Source organism: Zootoca vivipara, chromosome 16 (genome assembly GCF_963506605.1).
Source record: "Zootoca vivipara chromosome 16, rZooViv1.1, whole genome shotgun sequence".
Taxonomy (NCBI): Eukaryota; Metazoa; Chordata; class Lepidosauria; order Squamata; family Lacertidae; genus Zootoca; species Zootoca vivipara.
In genome coordinates, this window is record NC_083291.1 from 33,990,416 (window position 1) to 34,004,811 (window position 14,396).

Below are 14,396 nucleotides of genomic sequence, written 5' to 3' on the forward strand. Positions count from 1 at the left end.
CGGATGCTCCGCGCTATTTAACAACAGCAACAGTTTCATTAATTAAATGTATATACTGCTTTTCATCCGAGGACGCCCAACAGTATAAAAACACAGCAATACATAGCATAATTGCAGACAAAACAATGTCCCCCCCCCCATTTTAAATGCCATAGATGTTTAATCAGAATGTTTTCGCCCGATGCCTAAAGGTGTATAACTAATGAAGGTGCCAGACAAACGTCCCTGGGGAGGGCATTCCACAAACGGAGCCACTGCAAAAAAGGCCCTTTCTTGTGTTGCTGACCTCGGGACCTATGGTGGAGGAGGCACAAGGAAAAGGACCTCATCAGTTCATATGATTTTTTTTTTTGTTTGCTTGTCCACACTCGTTAATCTGGAGTAGTTCTTTTGGTGATACATTTTTGTGTGACTTTTCTTAAGTAGGGACAACTAGGAATGTGGCCTGGGGAAAGCTTTGAGAGCCAGCTAGAAAGACCCAACCCTGACTTAGAACCATTGTAAAATTGTCACTCATTTTTCCTCTGGCAGTACTCTTGTGCCTTTAAAGGTGCATCATAGGCAGGAACTGAACAGGTGCAGCTTTCCAGGGACAACAAAATTGTTATTGCTATTCTTATCTTTCCTCCCAAAATAGCCCAGGGCAGCAGACACACAAGCAAAAATTATAATTTCAGTGCAGATGCAGACTGGGAAAGAGTTCAACTGACAAGATGTCACTGCTGCTAGATGCATATAGGTTCTAGTTCTGCAAAACAGGTGAGTGCCTTTATTTAATTTATACACTGCCTTCTCTCCAACGAGCTAAGGGCAGTTTACATGGTCCTCCCAGCCCCACCACCAAATGTCATTCTCACAACCGTTTTCCATGGCAGATGAGGCTGAGAAACTGTGAATGGCCCAAGATTTCCCAGCAAGTGTCAGAGCCAAACAATCAGTTAGAAGCTGTAGTCAGGAGGTCAGTAACAAAACTGCCACATGCAAGATGGGACAAGCTTGTCTCCCCCTGCTCTGGAGGGTAGGACTCAAACCAATGGCTTCAAGTTACAAGAAGGGAGATTCCAACTAAACATACAGTACGGAAAAAAGGTTCTGACAGTAAGAGCTGATCAACAGTGAAACGGTCTCCCTTGTCAGGTTGTGGATTCTCCTTCCTTGGAGGTGTCCAAGCAGAGGTTGGATGGTCATCTGTCATGGATGCTTTAGCTGAGATTCCTGCATTGTAGGGGGTTGGACTAGAGGACCCTTGGGGTCCCTTCCAACTCTATGATTCCATGACAACACCCAGTGTCAGTGCTGACCACTGGCGGAGGAAGAGGAGTGCGCGGGGAGCACACTGCCCCCGGCAGCGTGATCCTGGTGGGGTGCCATTGCGGCTGCCCCCCAGCCTGTGCTGAGCACCACGCCCCCAGGACGCGTGCCACGCCCCCGGGACATGCACCAGTCCTGCCCTTGCCTGCTCTCCCCCCCCCATGCCGGAGGATGAAGCTCCACCACTGGTGCCGTGCCAACATCACTTACGCATGTTGCAGGGCATGCTATGTGTCATGCGCACGCCACACAGCATTAGTACCCTCTGCTGTGTGGGTACATCAGTACCCCCTGCAGTGTGTACACATGGCAACTGTGGATTTTTTGTTGGCCTTGGTTTCCTCAAAATACCTGTGATGCTTTCTGCCTCTCACTTGCAGCCCCTATCACCACCAGTAATTTCTCACCCAGTATTAGGGCACTTGCTTTTGAGTTAACCAAACTGCATATTTGACCTAGTAAACATGCAGACGTGTTGCAACAATGTCTTTGGAGATTGTCCAGGTTCCATTTCTATCCAGACCTCTTACTGGAAGCCAGCTGATAACCAGCATTTCCCAATTAACTCTTTATTCGGTTGTTTATGCCCATTTTATTGAGCAAGAGATATCATAACCATACCCTTATTTCTCTACTCTGAATTACCTCCTCCTAAAGTTGCTTTTTCTGTTCAGGGATAGAGAAAATGTGACACTTCAGATGTTGTTGAACTCAGGGACCCGAGAACTTTCCTTTGTACTGTAAAGGAGTATGTGCGAAAGACTATATTTGAGTGACAGGGGCATGCCTGAGACCACACCTTTTCTGTGACATATCTATGATGTCTTGATGATGCTTCTGGAAATGTATTATGGGAAACTTTGGGAAACTTTAAAATACTGATGTAACCATTGTTCGGGGCTGCTGGTTGCTTCGTCTTTGTGGTAGTGAGAAGTCTTGTTGCAAAAATAAAGATCAAGTCTACAGGTCACTGTTTTGCTTCTATCTCCTGGCTGAAGTATCTTGCTTGTGACCCCTGACCTGAACCTATGGGAGCCAAGGTTAGGCAATTGAGGGGTGCTCCAATGACTCCCTTATACAACTCTCATCGACCCCAGGCAACAGAACCGTCATATCCACAGAGCTTAGGGGTCCAGACCCAGGAAGTATAAGCCTCTCACCAACGTCCTCACCAACAATGGTAGGTTTGCAGGCGCAGCACACTGAACAGACCAATACCAAGCACAGAGAATGAGTCTAGGTACAAAATATGATCTAGAGAGACAAGGGCAGACAACAGTCCAAGGTCATTATCACAGGGGGCTCAGCAAGCAAGATCACAAATCAGGAAACAGGTTCTTGTACTATTTCCCGCAACTGGAGGGCTCAAGAAAGGTCACTCCTTAACCATAGCAGCTGGTAGATGGAGTTTCATGGGTTGCATACCCATGAGTAGAGGCCACTAAACCATGACCCGCACAATGACCCTGGGGTGACAGAGCAGGTGTGGGAAACCTGCCTTGTCACCCTAGAAGAAGTGTGCATGCGCACGAAAGCTCATACCAATTACAAACTTAGTTGGTCTCTAAGGTGCTACTGGAAGGAATTTTTTATTTTTTATTTTATTTTGTTTTGACTACGTCAGACCAACACGGCTACCTACCTGTAACTTTAGCCCTCCAGATGTTGAACTACAATTCTTATCCGTCCCAGAATGCATAGCCAATGGCAAGAGGTGATAGAAACTGTATTTCAGTAGTGTCAGGAGGATCAGGGGTTCCTCACACCTGATGCAGAGGCCTGCTGTGTTACTCTCCAGCCTGGACCTAGACATTATGACAGTGACCCTCCAGATAGAATGGAGGGGCTTAACCCTTATGCAATAGGGCAGGTGGGGACGTGACTATATGCTTCAGAGATTATGGCAATGCCAGGCTCAGCCCCAAACCCCTCCTCGGATGGCCACATTTTCCCTGAATAAAGCAACCTTGTAAGGAAAAAACAACCCACCACTTGGAATGATTTATTATGAATTTCTAAAGATTCCTACTAAATATAGGATCGACCAAATGCAGCCAGTTAGTGTCGATGGCGTCTTCGCACTTTCGCTGTTACCCAGCGGGGGTTCCCTGCAAACTTGAGCCGAGCTGCTTTGCAGATGCAAGCGTTGATCCCGTGCTTCTGATTGCCAAAGGAAATGGAACGGCGCTTGTTGATTGGTCAAGCACTTTATGAATGGGGAAAAGGAAGAAACAAAGGGGATCGCTGTACGCTATGTTGCACGGTCTTGATCTACAGACGTACATGTCTACAATACGTGCAAAGAGTCGGCAAACAAAACACAGTATCCAAATTCAGGGCGCCACCGCCTCTGTTATTTTATCCGGTTACAACCTCCCTGATTTCAGAATGGGGGGGGGGTCAAATTTATAAGCCCCCCAATGGATCAGAAAGGGCATAAGGCCCCCAACCAATTTCAAGCCAGAGGGGAGGGGATGCCCGGAAGCAAGCTGCCCCTCCCTTCAAGTGGAATGGGCCTTTAAAATGGGGAGGGGTCAGAGGCTGAGCCACAGACTTTAAGCCCCCTAAGATATTGGAGACAAACTATGGAAGGGGGGGGACAATAAGCTTTCAACTCACCCCACCCCAAATTATCTCCTTTACACCAATAAATATATTTTTATCTGTTTGTCTTTTAAAGGGGGAGGGTTCCAACTCAGTTACTCCTCTCCCCATTTGCCATTTCCCCCTTAGGTGAGGAGGGGGCAGGTGCCCCATGCGCATCCCGCTGCCGACCGCGCTGAGGACTCAGCCCCTCCCCTGCTTCTGACGCCGTCACCACGTCTCCCTCCGGGCTAGTCCCGCCGGGCCACGCCTCTCACGCCCTCGTCTTGACCAATCAGCGGGCGGCAAGGGGCGGGGCGGGGCGGGGCGAGGCAAGCGGGAAGAGTGGGGAGGGGGGAGTTCCACTGCTCGCGACAGTGGCAGGCCGCCTACGCCAATCCGGGCGAGCCATTGTGAAAAGAGGCGGGGAGAGTGGAGCTGGGGGAGGCAATAGGTCGTGAAAGGCGGTGTCGGAAAGCGGGGAGAGGCGGGGTGGGGTTTAGTGGGGTGGTCACGCCCACTGGGTGGAGCAAGGCAAAGATGGGAGGGGCCTCTTGTTTCACTATTATTACTAATATTAATGAGCAACTTCATTTCAATCAATCAAATCTTTTTACGGTAGTAGACCAGCATTCAGTAGGGTGGGGTACAGTCATTTACAATCTGTAAAACGTTTTGGAAAGCTAAAAAGTATTAAACACAAAGTATATATTAAAGTCTAACAGAATCTAAAAGAAGGGTTTAGGAACATTAAACGGATGCGGAAGAGCATTAAAAGTTGTACAATATAGAAATACTATGGCTATCAATTTACAGAGCACTCTGATATGAGTGTTCATTAAATCTAGTTTAATAATAAATGATGATGATGATGATGATGAAGAAAAGGTGTTTCAACGGAGGAGTGCAGGGAAAAGAAAACTCCTGGCACTCATTATTTCTTGCTACAGAATTAGAAGATTTCTCCGCTTTTCTTTTTCTTTTTCTCTTGGGTGGTGTGTTAAACGGTCACCCTAAGGGGGAACAGGTCGTCCGTCCCCCGTCCCCCCCCTAGAGGAAATGGACTGATCGGAACCTGTCTGACATCAGCTCAGGACCCCAACCTCACTTGGCAGTTGAAGCCAACCCCAGCCTTGGCTCAACAGCGAAACAGCCAGAGACAGCCTTAGACCGCGAGACAGCCTTAGACCACGAGACAGCAAAGTCTGAAGATTAATGTCCAGGAAAATGGTGAGGGGACCAACAGGAAATTGCTAAGGAAGTTTTGAGTCCTTTTATTCTGTTGCAGTTGCAGAGAAAGGAGAGTGGGGGGTTGGGAATTGGCCCAGGTGTCATCACTGAGGGGGGTGGCAAAATGACAAAAAGCCGAGTTTTGTTTTGTTTTTTAAATTGGGGTCAGCGATCCAGATGATTTTAAACGGATCCTCATGAATTCATATGATTTTTTCCTTCAAATTAAATAAAACCACCATGATACTGTAGTAGACCATGTCTTAGTCTGTAGGCAGCATCAAAAAAATCATGCATCCACTGTTTCGTGGGGCCGCAATGGCGCAAAAACACGGATCTTCATGGATCCTCATGATTTTTGCACTAGATCAAACTAAGTCACCAGCAGATCAAACATCATGTCCAGAGGCACAGACTGCACCACAAAAATCATGGATCCATGGCTTCCTGGCGACACACCAGGCTGAAAAAACGTGGTTTTGAAGCACAGATCCTGACGGATCCTCACAATTTTTGCATTGGGCCACAGCTAACTCACTGTCAAATCACATATCATGTCCAGGGGCATGGCTTCCTGGCGATACCGTGGCGCAAAAACGTGAACGGCAGAAGATGAAAATATTGACAGATCAAGTATACAGCGATGTAAAGTCACATAAGATCTTTGGTTACATCCTTCTGTTCTAGTTACTTTTTTAGTGCAAGAGATACATAAAGGAGAGATACATTCAAAGATGGATACATTCTGTTGTGGTATTTTAAGGTTGTTGGTCATAAAAGCCTTTTGACCTACGGAGTTTACTGCCGGCAGGATAATTAGTTGGATTGCAGTGATTTTTAGGAAGTCATTAGTTTGCACCAGGTGTCCTATTGGGAAGACTTAGTTCTCACTCTGAGTGCATGTTCTGGAAGGTGGGCAATAGGGGCAGTACAGGATTCCTTTTGGTGTACCGACCTCCTCGCTGCACCAAGGATTCCCTGCCCAAGGTGCTTTAGGTTGTGGCGGATGTTCTCCTGGAGACAACTAGTTTGGTTGTCCTAGGGGATTTTAACATCCATGCTGACCTGACCTTAAAAGGGGCCGCTTGGGACTTTGTGGAAAGCATGGCCTCCCTGACTAAGTCTGGCCCAACTCATAGCCGTGGCTTGTACCTGGTGTTCACCTCTATGGATGTTGGTGATATGACAATAAGTAAAAGTGAAGCTAAAAAAGTGCCATGGTCAGATCATTTCCTGGTGCAACTGGACTTCTCTGCGACCCTTCCCCTCTGCAGGGAGGTGGGACCAATTTGGATGGACCGCCCCCGCCACTTTATGGATCCAAATGGTTTCCAGAGAATGGTAAGGGATGCTTTATCCCATGCTGATGGCCTTTCAGCTGATTCCCTGGTGGCTCAGTGGAATGTGGAGATAACCAGGGCTATTGACTGTTTGGCTCCAAAGCGCTCTATCTCATTGTATGGAGCATGGACAGCCCCATGGTTTCCATGGATCTGAGGGCAATGAAACAATTGCTGAGATGGCTAGAGCGCCGGTGGCGGATAATAATAATAATATTTATTATTTATACCCTGTCCACTTGGCTGAGTTTCCCCAGCCACTCTGGGTGGCTCCCAATCGAATATCAAAACAATACAGCATTACATATTAAAAGCTTCCCTAAACAGGGCTGCCTTCAGATGTCTTTTAAAATTAGGATAGCTGCTTAGTTCCTTGACCTTTGATGGAGGGGCATTCAACAGGGTGGGTGCTGCTACCGAGAAGGCCCTCTGCCTGTTACTTGGCTTCCGGTAGTGAGGGAACTGCTGAAAGGCCCTCGGAGCTGGACCTCAGTGTCTGGGCAGAACAATGGGGGTGGAGACGCTCCTTCAGGTATACTGGACTGAGGCCGTTTAGGGCTTTAAAGGTCAGCACCAACACTTTGAATTGTGCTCAAAAATGTACTGGGAGCCATTGTAGGTCTTTCAAGACCGGTGTTACGTGGCCTCGGTGGCCACTCCCAGTCACCAGTCTAGCCAGGGCCGTCTTAAGCATATCCAGCGCCGTAGTGCAAAGATCCCTCCAGTGCCCCGCCCCCTCCATTTCCCAGAGTTGTCAATCCAATGGCATAGCAAGGTCAGGTGGTACCCGGTGCGGAGTTTTTTTTGTCACCCCCCACACTGAAATTATTAAAATAAGGAAAAATAAGATACTTATAATTGCAAGTGTTATTTTCTGGTTTATTTACATTGTGAGCATAAGCACGTAAACCCCCTTATTATGAACATGTCAGAAATGGTGCTGAATTTCTAAAGCGACCTCTTTCGGTTTAAGCGCACGTATACATGCCACTCAGCCCAATGGGAAAGATGCCCCTGAGTCTAGCTGCCACATTCTGAATTAGTTGTAGTTTCCGGGTCACCTTCAAAGGTAGCCCCACATAGAGCGCATTGCGGTAATCCAAGCGAGAGATAACTAGAGTATCAACCACTTTGGTGAGGCAGTCTGTGGGCAGGTAGGGTCTCAGCCTGCGTACCAGATGGAGCTGGTAGACAGCTGCCCTGGATACAGAATTAACCTGAACCTCCATGGACAGCTGTGAGTCCAAAATGACTCTCAGGCTGCGCACCTCGTCCTTCAGGGGCACAGTTACCCCATTCAGGACCAGGGAGTCCTCCACACCTGCCCGCCTCCTGTCCCCCCAAAACAGTACTTCTGTCTTGTCAGGATTCAACCTCAATCTATTAGCCGCCATCCATCCTCCAACCGCCTCCAGACACTCACACAGGACCTTCACCGCCTTCACTGGTTCTGATTTGAAAGAGAGGTAGAGCTGGGTATCATCCGCATACTGTTGAACACCCAGCCCAAACCCCCTGATGAACTCTCCCAGTGGCTTCATGTAGATGTTGAAAAGCATGGGGGAGAGGCTTTTCGCGGAATCACCACTGATTCCTGTAATGTTCATGAGGACAGGTGAGAGGACAATCACAGGAGATTTTCGGAAACCCTTTCAAAACAGTGTCCATTGCTCAATTCAGATAAAGTTGTCGTAGTGTCTGACAGAGAAAAGGGAATTGAAAAGGCTTTGGATCATGTTTTGCTCAAGAGCCACAGAGCGGTATGCTGGAATCACATTCACAGAGACATCATGTTTTGGTTGAAAAAACATGGGGCCAGTTCAGAAGATACCAAGGTATACCTTGCTGACTTTTTTCATCTTCTGAGGTCAAATTCTGAGCAAGGCTACAGATTCAAATTTGATAAACTCAGTACAAATTGGAGCAAACCATTCTTAGACTACTTTAAGGCAGACCTGCACCAAGCAATAATAAAGCATGCTGGGGCCTGGATTCTAAAGAGACTGGACATATATAATGAATCCCCGCGATGGGGTGAGCTCCCATTGCTCAGTCCCAGCTCCTGCCAACCTAGCAGTTTGAAAGCACATCAAAGTGCAAGTAGATAAATAGGTACCGCTGCGTTGGGAAGGTAAACGGCGTTTCCGTGTGCTGCTCTGGTTCGCCAAAAGCAGCTTAGTCATGCTGGCCACATGACCCGGAAGCTGTCCAGACAAACGCAGGCTCCCTCGGCCTATAGAGCGAGATGAGCGCACAACCCTAGAGTTGTCCATGACTGGACCTAATGGTCAGGGGTACCTTAAGGTGCTACTGGAAGGATTTCTTTTTAATAGAGCTTCTCCATCTTTGCCAGCAGTGAATAGAGTCAATCTGATTTCGATGCTGCCCATATGGTGATGGCCATGTGTATAGTCGTTTCTTGTGTTGTTGGAAAAGAGTGTTTGTGATTACCAGCCTGTTCTCTTGGCAGAACTCTATTAGCCTTTGCCCTGCTTCGTTTTGAACTCCACGGCCAAACTTGCCAGTTGTTCCTTTTATCTCTTGACTGCCTACTTTAGCATTCCAATCCCCTATATTGAGAAGAACATCCTTCTTTGATGTCATTTATAAAAGGTGTTGTATAAACCTGGATTACTGTGATGTTAAAAGGTCTGTCTTGGATTCTTATCGAAATCATTCTATCATTTTTTAGATTGGATCCCAGTAAAGCTTTTCCCACTCTTTTGTTGAATATGAGGGCCACTCCATTTCTTCTATGGGAGCCTTGCCATGTGGTGAATTTGAAACTGTTATGTTATGTTTTTGTTTTGCAACCGACCTATCGAAGGGTTAACCCAGACTCCTGGTTAACTGACAGCAACATTCCATGGGTGGCGTGGCCTGCATGGGGTTTAAATGGAAAGGGGAACCATTATGTCAGTTGGCGGTTGAGGGTTTTTTGTGTGGGAGCTTGGGTGGTTGTGGAGAAGGTAGACTTAGAGTAGATGAAGTAGTTGATAGGTATTCTGTTATTTGATTACCAAGAACGTTACCTGTGAAATTAAGTTTGTACCAATGATACCAGAAAGCAACCATTAAGATTCAAGCCAATAAATATCCATCTTTAAAGTGTCATTCCAGTAATCGTCTATTTCATTTTCCAGCTAAGGTATCCAGGAACCCAGTTGGTGGGGAACTCTTTTAAACTGTCAAAACTGCCTTTTAGAGGAGAAAGGTTAGTTTGTGGCTGAGAGTGCACCAAGAAAAGGGGGGGGGCTAAATGAGGAGACAGGTTCTGGATGATAATACAGTTACCTCAGGAAGGAGGCTAGCTTTACAGTAAGGGAGTTTCTAGTGAAGTGAAACCCTTATCTGAGTACACATAGGAACAGTCTACTTATAGCCCCGAGTCTATATAGGTACCTGGCCACGTTTAGGCTGGAAGAGGACTCTCTTTTATTTTTGAAAACCCACGAGTGCTAGAGGGTTTAAAGAAAGGCTAGAGGGATAAGTGGGAGGTTTGATTTACCTCAGAAATCCCTGTTAGTGCTTTTAATAATTGAGAGGTCAAAGTTATAAGACGGAAAGTAAAGGACTTTCGTCGCACCTTGCCCACAGTAGCAGATATGATGATCATCTGAACTGAATTTGCCCATTCCCATCCATCTTAGTTCACTGATGCTGAGGATGTCAATATTAACTCTTGCGATCTCATTTTTGACCACATCCAGCTTACCATGCTTCATGGATCTTACATTCCAGGTTCCTATGCAATAATTTTCTTTACAGCATTGGTCTTTCCTTTCACTTCCAGGCACATCCGCAACTGAGCGACCTTTCAGCTTTGGCCCAGCCACTTCATCAGGTCTGAATCTACTTGTACTTTTCCTCTGCTCTTCCTCAGTAGCATGTTGGATGCCTTCCAACCTGAGGGGCTCATCTTCCAGCGTCATAACTTTTATATGCCTGTTGTCTTTGTCCATGGAGTTTTCTTGGCAGGGATACTGGACTGGCTTGCCAGTTCCTGCTCCAGGTGGATCTTGTTTAGTCAAAACTCTCCATTATGACCTGTTTGTCTTGGGTGGCCCTGCACGGCATTCCTCATATCTTCTCTGAGTTATTCAAGCCCCTTCGCCACGACAAGGCAGTGATCCGTGAAGGAGTTTGGGGGGGGTGTATTGAGAGATAATTCCCACAGATAGGAAAGGCCACAGTTTGTCTAAAGGTTTGCACCAAAACCTTTCATTCAATACTCCACCTGCAGCCAATACAGCTGATGAACCAGCAACTGATTGTGGGCTCTCCACAAAGTCCTGGAACGAACTCATGCACCTGCATTTTAGACCTTTTGGAGTTTCTGGAGCAGTCTCAAGGGTAGCCCTGCATATTTATTTATTTATTTTTGGCATTTATACCAGGGCCTCCCCAACTAAAGCGTAGAGCAAGTTACAGTAGTCTAGTCTGCAGGTGAACGCTGCATGGATCACAATGGCTAGGTTGGAAAGGGACAAGTACCTAACATGACATAGATTTAAAAATGCCAGCTTGGCTACATTAGTGACCGTTGTCTCCATAGAGACAAAAGTGTTCAGGATCACACCCAGACTCCTGATGGTGGGTACAGTTGACTATTACGTACCATCAGGAGCTGGCAGCTGGAAACTGAAACAAAATCATTCCGCCCCAGCCATGGGAAACCCATCTTTAGTACATTGAGATTCAGCCGAATCCGTTTCCTCCATACCAGCACACTGAGACATGTGAAACATAGTAGAGCAGTCAGGCACAACATTTTAGAGTGACCACACTAAGGCGATGTCTGACCAGCCAGCAGAAACATCCTGTTTTCTGCTGTCCTGGGACAAGACTTCCTCTGCATGGTAATGAGGTGGGCGTGGCTTCACCAGTGTACAGGCATACAAAAGCACAGACAGCAGCCGTGTTCTCTCTATTCTGACTACGCTCTCTTTCTGAACACATTCTCAAACTAACAACACCTTAGTGAGAGATCCTCTCTCAGCCTCCAGCCAAGAGAGGACAATGGAGCCCACTCCTTACGAGTAGACTCCACATATATATATCTTTTATAAGCTAGCAACACCTTTTTGGGATCCGATTGTGAACAGAAATGATTATGGGAGTAAACTCTTTATAAAGCACTGTGTCGTGTCTTATCTTTTAAGAGGGATAAAGGGGAATATACCAGGAATATACTGTATATTGTTATAGAGGTTCTAGCGAACATAGGCAACCACATTCGCTGTGTGCTTTAAAGGGAATGTAAACTCTGCTAAGTCTGAGAATTAGTTAAAGCAAGTTTGGATAGGATATTATAAATAATATAACCTTTCCTGTATCCCTAAACATTCCTACACACACCCGTCTAAAAACAGACCGATATATCCAGGGCAGCATCTGGCCAATGCCACGAAGCAGAAGATTCATTATTTTTGTAGTCAGATCTGTGGTCATCTACAAGATCGTAGAATAAAGGGAGAGTTTGGGATGACCCAATGCAAAAAGCATGAGGATCCGTCAGGATCCGTGCTTCAAAACCACGTTTTTTCACGCTGGTGTCCCCAGGAAGCCGTGGATCCGTGTTTTTTGTGGTGCAGGCTGTGCCCCTGGGCATGATATGTGATTTGAGGGTGAATTAGGTGTGGCCCAAGGCAAAAAGCGTGAGAATCTGTGAGGATCCGTGCTTCAAAACCACGTTTTTGCGACATTGCAGCCCCATGAAGCAGTGGATGCATTATTTTTTGGTGGTGCCTACAGACTAAGATGTGGTCTAGAGCAGGCATGTCAAACCTGCGGCCCTCCAGATGTTTTGGCCTACAACTCCCATGATCCCTAGCTAGCAGGACCAGTGGTCGGGGAAGATGGGAATTGTAGTCCAAAACATCTGGAGGGCCGCAGGTTTGACATGCCTGGTCTAGAGTATCATGGTGGTTTTATTTTGTTTCAATATAAAAATCATATGAATTCATGAGGATCCGTGCTTTATAACCGTGCTTTGTAACCATGGGTGCCGGCACTTACCAGGGGGGTGGCAAAATGGCAAAAAGCCGAGTTTTTTTTTTTAAAGAATTGGGGTCAGCAAACTTTTTAGTTGAGTAAAAAAACACAGCTGGCATTGAGCGCCACACCGTGGGGGCCAGCACTTACCGGGGGCCTGCAGCGTGCCTGAGCCACGCGTCTCTCCTGGGAGTGACATGGTGGCTTGGGAGCCTGCAGGCTTGGAGCTGTCTGAAACGGCAGAGTGGGCTTGCTTCTGCCCACTGCCTCTCCCTCAGCCGTCCTACAGCTGAGGGGGAGGCGGCAGAGAGGCTCCAGGCAGCGCCCCCCGCCCCCAAGACCCCCGTGTTGAACCGGGCTATGCCGCTGTTCTGTTGTTTCAATTATGGGTGCCCCTTGAGAGTTAATGTGCTGTGCTTGCCGCCCCACTCGTTCTGTTGGAACAACCCTCCATGGCACCAGGGCCATAGGGCTTCCCTGGCTAGCGACTCAATGCGGGCAGGAGAGTTTGGCTTTTGGGTTCCTCCCTGTCTCATTTTGGGCTGCTCTCTTTCTCCTCTCTCCCCACCACCACTGCAGGAGGAGGAGCCAAAGGAAGGGCCAGGCAGCCCCCCCCCGGAGGAGGAAGGCCCCTCAGAGATACGTCCTGACTTACTGAGCCCATATTGGGTAGGTGGCAGCGGCCTAAGCGACGCTTCGCAGAAGGGGAGGGGGCATGGTTCAGTTATGGGTGCCTTGACTTTTAATGTTTGGTTGTGTTTTTTAATTGCTTGTCTTTTGCATCTTTTACTTGCAGGTTCCAAAAATCACACCGGAGAGCGCCCACAGCTCCAACACATCACTGTCCTCCCTGGACTCACTGTGGGATTCACTGAATGAGGTATGTAGCAGACAGAGCAGGAGGGAAGCCCTGCTGAGCTGCACAAAAGCAACCCTGAGGCTGGGGAGGAAGAGGAGGAGGAGAAAGCTGGGCGCCGACCAGGCCACCTTCTGGACCAGTTGTGAACAAGAGGGCAGGCAGGCAGGGGACGGCTAAGGGCAGGCTGTGCTTGCTGCCTCACTTGTCCTCATGGACCAGCTCCCCATGACGCCAGGGCTGTAGGGCTTCCCTGGCTAGCAACTCAATGCGGACAGGAGAGTTTGGCTTCTGGGTTCCTCCCTGTCTCATTTTGGGCTGCTCTCTTTCTACTCTCTTTGCACCACCACTGCAGGAGGACGAGCCAAAGGAAGAGTCAGGCAGCCCCCCGGACGAGGGCAGCGAAGGGAAGGAGGTGACTCCACGACATCATGATGTTCAGAGCCCAGAATGGGTAGGTGGCAGTGGCCTAAGCGACCGCCTGGCAGGAGGGGAGGGGGCATATCAACCTTCAGAATGGAAGCTGTTCTGTTGGTTCAGTTATGGGTGCCTTGAGTTTTAATGTTTGGTTGTGTTTTTTAAATTGCTTGTCTTTTGCATCTTTCCCTCGCAGCTCCCGGGAATGTCTCCTTGGAGCTCCGTCACTTCCCTCCCCTCCCTGGACTCCCAAAATGAGGTACGTAGCAGACAGAGCAGGAGGGAAGCCCTGCTGAGATGCACAAGGTGGCAGAGGCCTAAGGGGCAATTGGCAGAATGGGAACCGCAGAATGGAAGGCAGCTGGAGGTCTTTTGAGGGCGACTCCCCCCCCCCCCGGTTTTATATTAATTAATTAATTAATTAATACTATTTTGTCCCACAGCTACAAAAAAAGAAAGAAGAGGGGTCTAGACAAGAACAGCCTGACATCACCCCAGAAGATGACAGCAGCCAAGAGGGGCCCCAAAACTCTTTGGCCGAGGATGCTGTATAGGAGCTGTGCCCCCCACCTGGAGACAACACAGAACACCTGGGGCCAAGAATGAACGAGGTCAGACGAAACATTAAGATACAATCATTCATGAAATACTAAAAGCTTCCCTAA

The 14,396-nt window shown here is 47.8% G+C and overlaps 1 long non-coding RNA gene across 1 annotated transcript; it reads left to right on the top strand.

The window, feature by feature from the left end:
* The first annotated feature begins 672 nt into the window (after positions 1-672).
* Positions 673-13,101, top strand: LOC132591244 (uncharacterized). The gene is made up of 3 exons (XR_009556862.1): positions 673-759; positions 10,258-10,308; positions 13,038-13,101. It is a non-coding gene; the product is annotated as an uncharacterized LOC132591244 (long non-coding RNA).
* Positions 13,102-14,396: the final 1,295 nt, after the last annotated feature.